The following is a 9133-nucleotide window of genomic DNA, read 5'->3' as shown; positions in this document are numbered from 1 at the left end:
GGAAAAAATGAAAAAAACGTCCGAGGGTATTGGCCCACTCTACCCTTGTGCCAAATTTCAAGTCATTCGGTTGAGGAACAACGGAGATACCGTGTTCTGAAGATTTGACAGGAGAAAGAAAGAAAGAAAGAAAGAAAGAAAGAAAGAAAGAAACATTACGAATACAATATATTTCACCATACCTATGGTATGGCTGAAATATAAATAGGGGGGGAGTTGAGTTCCTGGGTTAGAGTCAGCTTGGAGCCGCTGAGTTGACTCTGAGTTGACTCAAAAACACATGATTGTGTAAACCAGGCATATGTATAATTCTAGCTACAACAATATGAGCAGGAATAGCCCCTCCTCATTTTTCCTTGTCCGTCCTTTATAGGTTTTCCACAACAGTATAGCCTCACTAGTGTTGTAGACATTCCATACAGAGAATAGAACATTGACATTGGTAGGCAGATACAACCTATGTAGAATCTAAGTGGTTTATATATGATATATTTATTCATGAAAAATGCACTACAATAAGATGTGTAAATTGCCACCAAAAAAGTAAATGAGCATGTTTATATTATAGCTGAATGTATAGAAAGGAAAACAAGGAATAAACTCTACACCTAAGTATCTCAAGACATTTAGAGTCTGACTCATACAAACCTTTGAACACCTTTGATATCACCTGACCCACCTAAGACAAATTAATGAGTCCAAATCAATAGACCAGTAAGTTTAATCAGTATTATGTAATTAATGTAGACTTTGATTAAGAAACAAAAAAACTGTGTAATTATAGAAGATGACAATGACCAAGTGGTAGCATTCCTATAACGATTTGTGAACCAAACTACTTAAAAAAGGTTTCACAAATTAAAAGTTTGTCAACACTGTTGTTATGCCTACAGGTAGAAGGTTGGATTGCTACAACTTACAAGGGAAACTGCTGCAGATGTCATTATGTTTACCTCAGAAAGTCATGGACACAACTACGATTACATATACTGTGTTGTATTAGAGATACATTCTTCACCTAAGCAAAAACAAGAATAAAGCTCTGCATGTAAGAATCAACATATAAAGATATCCTGGAAGGTTTCTTGATTTACCTGGTACCTTGAATTTATCTTATACAATGCAATATTCCTCTACATACGAAAACAAGACAATGAGAGAAATAAGACAGTATTTTGGTATTGTACAGTGAAATATTCACACATTGGCAGAGTCTCATGACAGCGATCATGACAGACTATCAGCGAACCTGGGCACTTCATTCCCTGAGCCTGTCCCTGTAGACATGGCCTGCCCAGGTCACTCCTGTCCACCTTCAACAGTTAAATAAGAATCCAATTTACTCACCTGCCTTTAGGAGATACGGAATCTGGCGCCTGCCTCTGATACTGATGGCTGCAGGCAATGTTCCAAGTGCTGAGATTGTTTTTCTCCACTATTTACATCGACAGTAGAAAAATAAAGCTCCCTAGGAGAGTGGATTTGCATAGCTGGAGGCGTAAGGCCAGGAAGAGGCCTTATTTGAGCCATATTTCTTTTGTTTTATCATACTTTTATTATCATTTAAGACAATGAATGTCATGTTCTCCAGGAATCTGGTAGTAATTTATTTTAGCGGTATTTCTACAATGTCAAGAACTTTGTTAACTGTCTAGCAGTATGTTTAATTCAGCCACAGATAGGACTTAGATGTATTGTGATACAAAATTCACAGAGGAATGACAAATTTTACAAACTTAATGTGTAACAAATATTGCAATTTTGCAACACTACATTTGTATCAAGCTTTATATTTTGCTTTCTTTAATCAAGCATAAAGCGATTTACTTGATGCTATATAATAACAACCAGCTAGTCAGGTCAACATCCAATTTTTTTCATTTGAGATATTATTTGATACCTTTTGTTTTGGCGGTAGCAAATCTGTTTTGAACACTTAGTGACTCATGAAACAGTAAAGTTTGGATGCAGCTACTTTTGTAGTCGTTTATTTCAAGGAAGAAGGGAAGAGAAGGTTTTCACATTGTTTCTTATTTGTTGAAACAAAAATACGATGGAAACACCTATTGGTAGTGGTGGATAGTTCACCATAGAAATGACGAAAATAACAATAGGGAAACTGTAGACTCTACAAGAATGTTACGTGTACTGAATGAGATACAGAATCTGTGTAATAAGAAATTTCTTTATGATGGAACTGAAGAACTTAACTTCTCTGTAGATGATATGTAATTCTGCATCTTACGACCCACTTTCCTTGTCTCAATCAGTGTATAGTACTTGTAGATAAAAAAGATACTTCTATTATATGATTGAAGTATATGATACTTGCATCATGCTCTGCAAAGTGTTGGACATGGTATATGTTGTCCATCATATAGATATCTGTATTAATTTTTGTATGAGTCAGGACAGAAAACTTAGACATTTCCTACACAGCTACAGTTTTTACAGCACACTGTTGCTTTTGCTATGTATGTACATGTGATGATACACAGTATTGTAGCTGTCAAATCACTCAAAAGGCATTTAGTTACGTTAGATTGTATGTCTAATGTTTTCATGTTAATTTGTTGTTTTGCAATAAAGTAATCAGCTCAATGCATTTGTTGATATTATTGTTATGTCACTTTATGGTCAATGAGCAACAAAGAAGAGAAATATTGTTCAAAATGGTTGAATGTATCATAAAAAGCACTGATGACATTTGGCTTTAGTTTTTAATGTCTGCCTTGGAAAAAAGGCAGAAAAGGGTGAATGGGAGGGCAATCAAACATGAATCCACAGTCCATTTTTCTATTTTGCTACAAAGTTGGAAAGAGCACAGTCCACATGTACCCAGAATAAGTAAAGGTACAAAATGTAGTGACACTGTTACTGATGGCTCATTCAGATCGTTGTTGATAAGCTCAATGCAATAGATATTGATAGGTTGCATTGCCATCCAAACAAAGTAATATAAAGTAGTATCATCAACAATGATTTGAAATTGTTAGTGATGGGTGGTGACCATTGGTATTGGAATTGCCATTAACGTAATTCCAACTATAAAAGAAGAATCCCTTTTTGTTGCGCCTACAATAAAAAGCACCAGCACTTCAACAACGGTAGTTGCATTTTCATATGGTCGTCATCAATCATGCTACTGCCCAGTCCATCAGATGCCAAGGTATCCTTTTATGTATCGTATGAGTTCTTCTTGCTATGTCTGATTCTTTTGTGTGAACAGAGGGTGCAAAAATATATAGATTCAGAACTTGGGGTGTAATTAAGCCAGGTTTCCAAGGTCATTCGTTTTACGAAACCCACTAAAATGATATCTACTAGGCAATATTGAAGTTTGCTAAATCACGACATGGAAGGTACCGCAAGGAGCTATAAAACAGACACCCAGCACGATAACTGATTCATTCTTTAATATTGAATCGCTCTCCTGGATCAGTTCAAACTATTAAGTTACCCTTGGACCACACGGAGTGGATTTTACGGATGACATCTTGACGCAGTGGTTTTATCTGAGTACTATTCAGTCATCACGTTACGTGTCGATTCGGAACTGCGTAGATCGGGCTGGATAGAAACAGTATGGGTAACAAAAGATCACAGGAAAGTAAAATAAGCGCTTAATTGAAGGTTTTCCTTCATATGGGATATATTTCTTTCTTAGCTTCTTTGTATCATAAGAATATTTAGAGCTCAATTTGATCGCAGAATTATATACTGAAAATACGTAAGTTCGATTTTCTTTGTTCTGGTCCTTATCACTGAAGAGGAACTTGTACCTGGGGTTTTGGCAGATTTATAAACATTTCAAATGAAATACTACGGAATAAACATCTGATTTTGTAAACCCCAAGCGAGCCTTTCTCATGCTGAACTTGGCGAATGCGAGCGGCTCCGGGAGCAAGATAACGCCGTCTTTCACACTTCCGTTTTCAGAGAACGACAAATTAGGCTCTCATGGGGCGGTGGATATGACGTTTACTTCATTGTATACAAAATTCTATTTTTAAACAAACTGATGACACTTTATTGAATGTTGAACATTTTTGTCCTTTGTTGGTTGAAATTCTTGACTTGTATTTGATACAAAACTGCACTATAGTTTAATTCTTATTTTTTGCTCCTCTCGCGATCTTGCCCTTTACAGTTCTGGAGCACTGTGGATGAAGGAACAGGAAGCTGTATTCGTTATATGTTCGGCGTTCCAATCACAGATCAAACAGAAATGGTATGCTCATACTGTATAATCTGCCCACGCAAAGGATTACAGATTTTAAGGCTGTTATATTAATGATTGAACAAGCATAACAATATGAATTAACTATTATATATATAATAGAACCTCTACCGTTGTTCTTTCATCAAGAAGAAAGTTCAGGGTATGGCCGCATATCCTGGTTACTTGTCAATTTGTTGTAGAAAATCGGACAAATGTCTTCTAGCAGAGTGAAAGATCGTACTGATACTTGAGCGACGGTCGGGCTTCTTTGACAGTTCCTTACTCCATATAAGAAGATGAACAGGTTAGTAAAAGGCCAACGCTGTTAAGGGAAAGAAGATTATGTACAGATATACCCCTAACTTACCCAGTCCGTACAAAATACTTAGTATGCTGTATACATGAATGTAGGTGGCGCTTCGACGGGCTGACATCTTGCTACATGGGTTCCGCTCGTAGTCCCTAAAATCAATCATTTTTATGTCAATTACTGTCTTATAAGTTATTCTATAGATGTATGTTAAGATGTATGGATCGACATGGGAAAGGTTACACTGGCTTTAAGCCCAATTTTCTGTATATTTTCTAATTTTATAAGTCGAGACGATATACCCTATCATAGCCTTATCTGCAGTACCGCTCCTGGTCGCCTTTATAAAAGTGGCTAAAACGACAGTCAAATTGCCAAATTTCCGTCTTTTCGGCAATGAGGAAGTCGCCGAAGGCTCGCAAAAGGGTTCGAAGTTTTTGTCTTATTTGGCTTTCAAAGATATGACTATTTGAAATAAAGAATGACAATATCATAGAATACATTCCGAGAGAGCCAGGGGTCGTTTGGGCGACTTTGGGCTGAGGAAACAATACTATCTACCGAAGGAACAACGACAACGGGTTTAATGTTTAGTATACACCATGTTTTGAGTATCAAGTATTTTCATTAACCTTAAGATCTTTTTGTGCGCGTTCGCATCCTTTTGGAAGGGGAATCCAGAGGATGTCACCCATTGAATCAAGCCAGGGTTACCTTCTGTGCTACTGATTTTAAAATGATGAGGTGGTGATTGATATAGAATACAACACGGGGGACGTGGTAGCACTTCTGAACGTGACAATCTACAGAAGATCTACATCCAAACACCTATCATCATCATCTTACTGAGGCGGGCCGTTACTGGTTGGTTAAAGGAGAGGAAAATGTGCCATTTTTATTCCATTGTTTTGTGGTGAACAGTTTTAATTTAAGATGGTCCTATTGTTGAAAACAAAGTTTACAAACCTGGAAAATCAAACCCCTTTTCGAGCCTTGGGGAATTTCTCCATCCCTGAAAAGACAGAAATTTGGCAATTTGATGGTCGTTTTAGCCACTTTTCCGGAGGCGACCGGGAGCGGTACTGCAGATTAGGCTGTGATGGGGTATACCGTCCTGACTTCTAAAGATAAGGAAACGCAGCACAGCAGCCATAAATCCCTTGAACAATAAGTTCTCAAATGTCCAGACATCTTAAAATGTATCAATCAATCAATCAATCAATCAATCAATCGTTCCTTTGCATCATGGGCTGATGCGTGGCGGCTACGGACAGTTCTAAGCTAAGCAAACACACGTTGGATGGGATTTTAGACGTCGCGTGACGTGTGACGCGACCGCCCTTCGAAGCGCCACCTACATTCCATATCCATGTATATATCACTTTTTGTACGTTTTTGGCATCCATCTTGTACGTAATGAGTAGGATAAGGATATATGTTGACGTCATTTTTTCTACAAATATTGTCCATGTGCTTATATGGGGTAAAGGTGTCTCAAAGAAGCTATAGGCCGTTACTCATCTGTATCTGGTGTCCTGTGACAAAACTTATGCCGTTTACCTTAAGCTAAGGGCACAAACCGCCGTACGTGCAATTTGTCCGTACGTTTTTTGGGAGGCCACGTCCGCCAGGTATTTCTTAAAAGCCGTTCAGGCTGTACAAGGCAGGAGCGTCGCCTGTAATGGCGCGAATCGGCAGCCCGTGGCACACAAAGTTTTGCCTGCACGTAAAGTTCTACGGCGTGTCTGCGTGCTCCAAAATCCGTCGGATTCCCTACGAGCTCGTACGGAGGCGGTACATACCACTAACGGATCCCAAAAGATTGCTCTAATTTGGCAAGTAGACAGCACGTATTTGCACGTGCGGTGGGTTGTGCCCTTAGCTTTAATATTTATCCGTTAAGAGATAAACACCTGAACGCCAGACCACAAAATGTTGTAACATTGCTGGATGGTGTGTCGATTACCAAAAGGCGCATATAGTATAAATGAAAAGTCAAAGCGAATTAATGTTTAACTATGATGATTAAATTTAGGAGATGTGGTGTAACTACTAATGCACTAAAGTCCAGGGCGTGCTGCACCCAGAACTGTGTTCCACATGGCGGCTTCTTGTTCATGAGAAGCCGGGCGGGACGAACCGCCAGCACAGCCGGGCACAGACCACCTCTCTGTGTTATAATGGTATAATCCGTTTTTTTATTACGTTTATAGCGTGTCGTGGAAATATTTCCATTTTAGCCCCCAAAAATGGTCAATAAAAATGCACAACACCTGCTCTAACCTTTGCTCTATACAGCAAATTATCGCATGTAAAATACGTTAAATTCTCATACCCTACAAAGACGCATCGGAATATTCATAGTTTTCTAAACCCACGTGTCGGCATAAGGACTGTCATACTCATAAGGAGTCATCGATCCCCGTAGATGGCACGTCTCAAAGACCGAACGCGGGCGCTTCCCGGGTATCTCTCCTCCTGATAGCCCTCCTCTAATCCTCAGGTTGCCCCAACCGAAATCTCCCAGCAAAGATGGCCAGCCACCGATAGCTTTGTGTACCATTACTAAGTGCTTGACAGAAAAATCGAAAATGCCATTAGGCCTGACTCCCTCTCCTTTGACTGACGTGAATTGTCCCAGGAAGAGCGGGACAATCACCCAAATGTGCCCGGAAGAAGTCGTCCGTGGCTCCGCAGGCGAGTTGGCTCGTCAGATAACGTCGCTCACGCGAGTCTGCGCCCGCAGAAATCGTCATCATCCGGCGAGCCTGAGGGGACGAAAAATGTCCGGATTGTCCGCGGGCCGATTCGTTTGCAAATCGGGGCACGAGCGCGTCCCGAGCGATACCGCGACCGTCAGCTAATGCCGATAAATGGGATCAAGTGCGAGCGGAGTTGCGCAGGCGTGGAGAGCCAATGCCGAGCGTCCCGCAGAATGATAAGAGTAATGACAGGCGTTCAGAAAAGGTCGCGCTGCCGCGGTAATTTCTGTGGCGCGATGAAAAATCGATACGATTGTGCTTCATCGGTCACGAGATTCTTCTACACACGACAATATCGTCCCGGTGGCTTGTGGGTTCTCGATGGCGGTTGGTAACCATGAAATAGGCATCGTTCCCAAACTCCAGCATCAGCTGAACTACTGTCATGCTAACACATATGAGTTAAGAAAACCTCTATGCAGACTGAACTAGCACCTGACAAATTAGTAACTGTGAAAACACAGAAAGATTGTTTCATTTACCCCGTGATCTGAAATGTTTGCCATGTCTGATAAAAGACTCGTTCTGCCACCTGTGAACTTTACTTCCTGCCAGTCCCGCAAGTTTGACGCCATCATCTTACTCACTTCCTGCCAATCCACTTAAAGAGCTTTCAAATAACTTCGGAACAAACATTTAAGACACACCAAAAACAGAACCTCCATAAACGGAGGCAAAATGATATAAATACACATTTTCTAGTACAATATGTTAGCTTTAAGAAAATATTTGGCTGGTATAGTGTAGCCAAAAATGTGTACGTGGCTCAACTTGTAAATACAAGCTTCGATTCTGAGAGCGGTTGTTCTACTATGGATGAGACATTGGTTTGGTATGGTGTGATTGATCATACTTGCTTTGTAAAACGAAAATATTGACACAGTCGACATTCTGGAATTGATCAGTAAGTATCTGCAAACATCTGTGTCGTAAATTGCAGAAATCCCCTTTACACAAAACACCCAATGGACGTGAAACCTTTATAGCAGTTGTTACGTATATATGCACTTAAATGCTAAATTAACTTTAAATACTAAGTACATGCATGTACACATGTACTTTAGAGGCTAAATATATGCATACAATAGTTGTGCCCAGATACAATACCGTGGGAAACATCATTAACCCTAGTTCACCTTTCTCCGCGGGGTAACCTGTATCTGTTGTATGGTAAACAGGGTATTTAGGGATATCAAGTCGATAGATGGTGGTTTCAAATTGCAAAATCGTCAAAACACAAATGTATTGCAGTTTGAAAGCACCGTTGGTTGGGCATTTGTAGATACCCTGTTAAAAATGAATATAGGTTACCCTGCGGATAAAGGTGGACTAGCGTTACATTTGTGATATTTCCAACGTTTGCGATGGACGATGAGTGATGGCAGTGACGTCAGCGTGGAACTGATGATGCTGCGGACTTCTCTCGACCCTGTAACGATTTTGAAATAACGATTCTAGTACCTATATATAGGCTATCATCTTACCTCCTCCCAACGGTGGCGGGCAAATCTCGCGCAGCCGCAATAAGTCCCTTCAGACCCGAAAGTGAATCATACGTTTTTTGATTGCGATTTTTAAAACCGTTCCGAAATCCCAATTCAAATTGACCTACAAACCCCATTACAGGCATGCCCGGTATCTGTGGAGTTTGGAAGAGGTGGGCGCCTCAATGAGAGCATAAAAATAGAAGATAATATACCCTTAATTTAAGAAGGGATTGTAATATAACAAAACCGGTACAGTCCCATCAAACGCTATACTTTTACCTCAGCGTCTCATTTCTTTTCTATTTAAGACTTATCTCTGAGTAAAACAGGAGTAGTCAACAGTCGCGAATCA

The sequence above is a fragment of the Branchiostoma floridae genome, chromosome 5 (genome assembly GCF_000003815.2).
Source record: "Branchiostoma floridae strain S238N-H82 chromosome 5, Bfl_VNyyK, whole genome shotgun sequence".
Taxonomy (NCBI): Eukaryota; Metazoa; Chordata; class Leptocardii; order Amphioxiformes; family Branchiostomatidae; genus Branchiostoma; species Branchiostoma floridae.
This window is presented reverse-complemented; position numbering follows the sequence as displayed.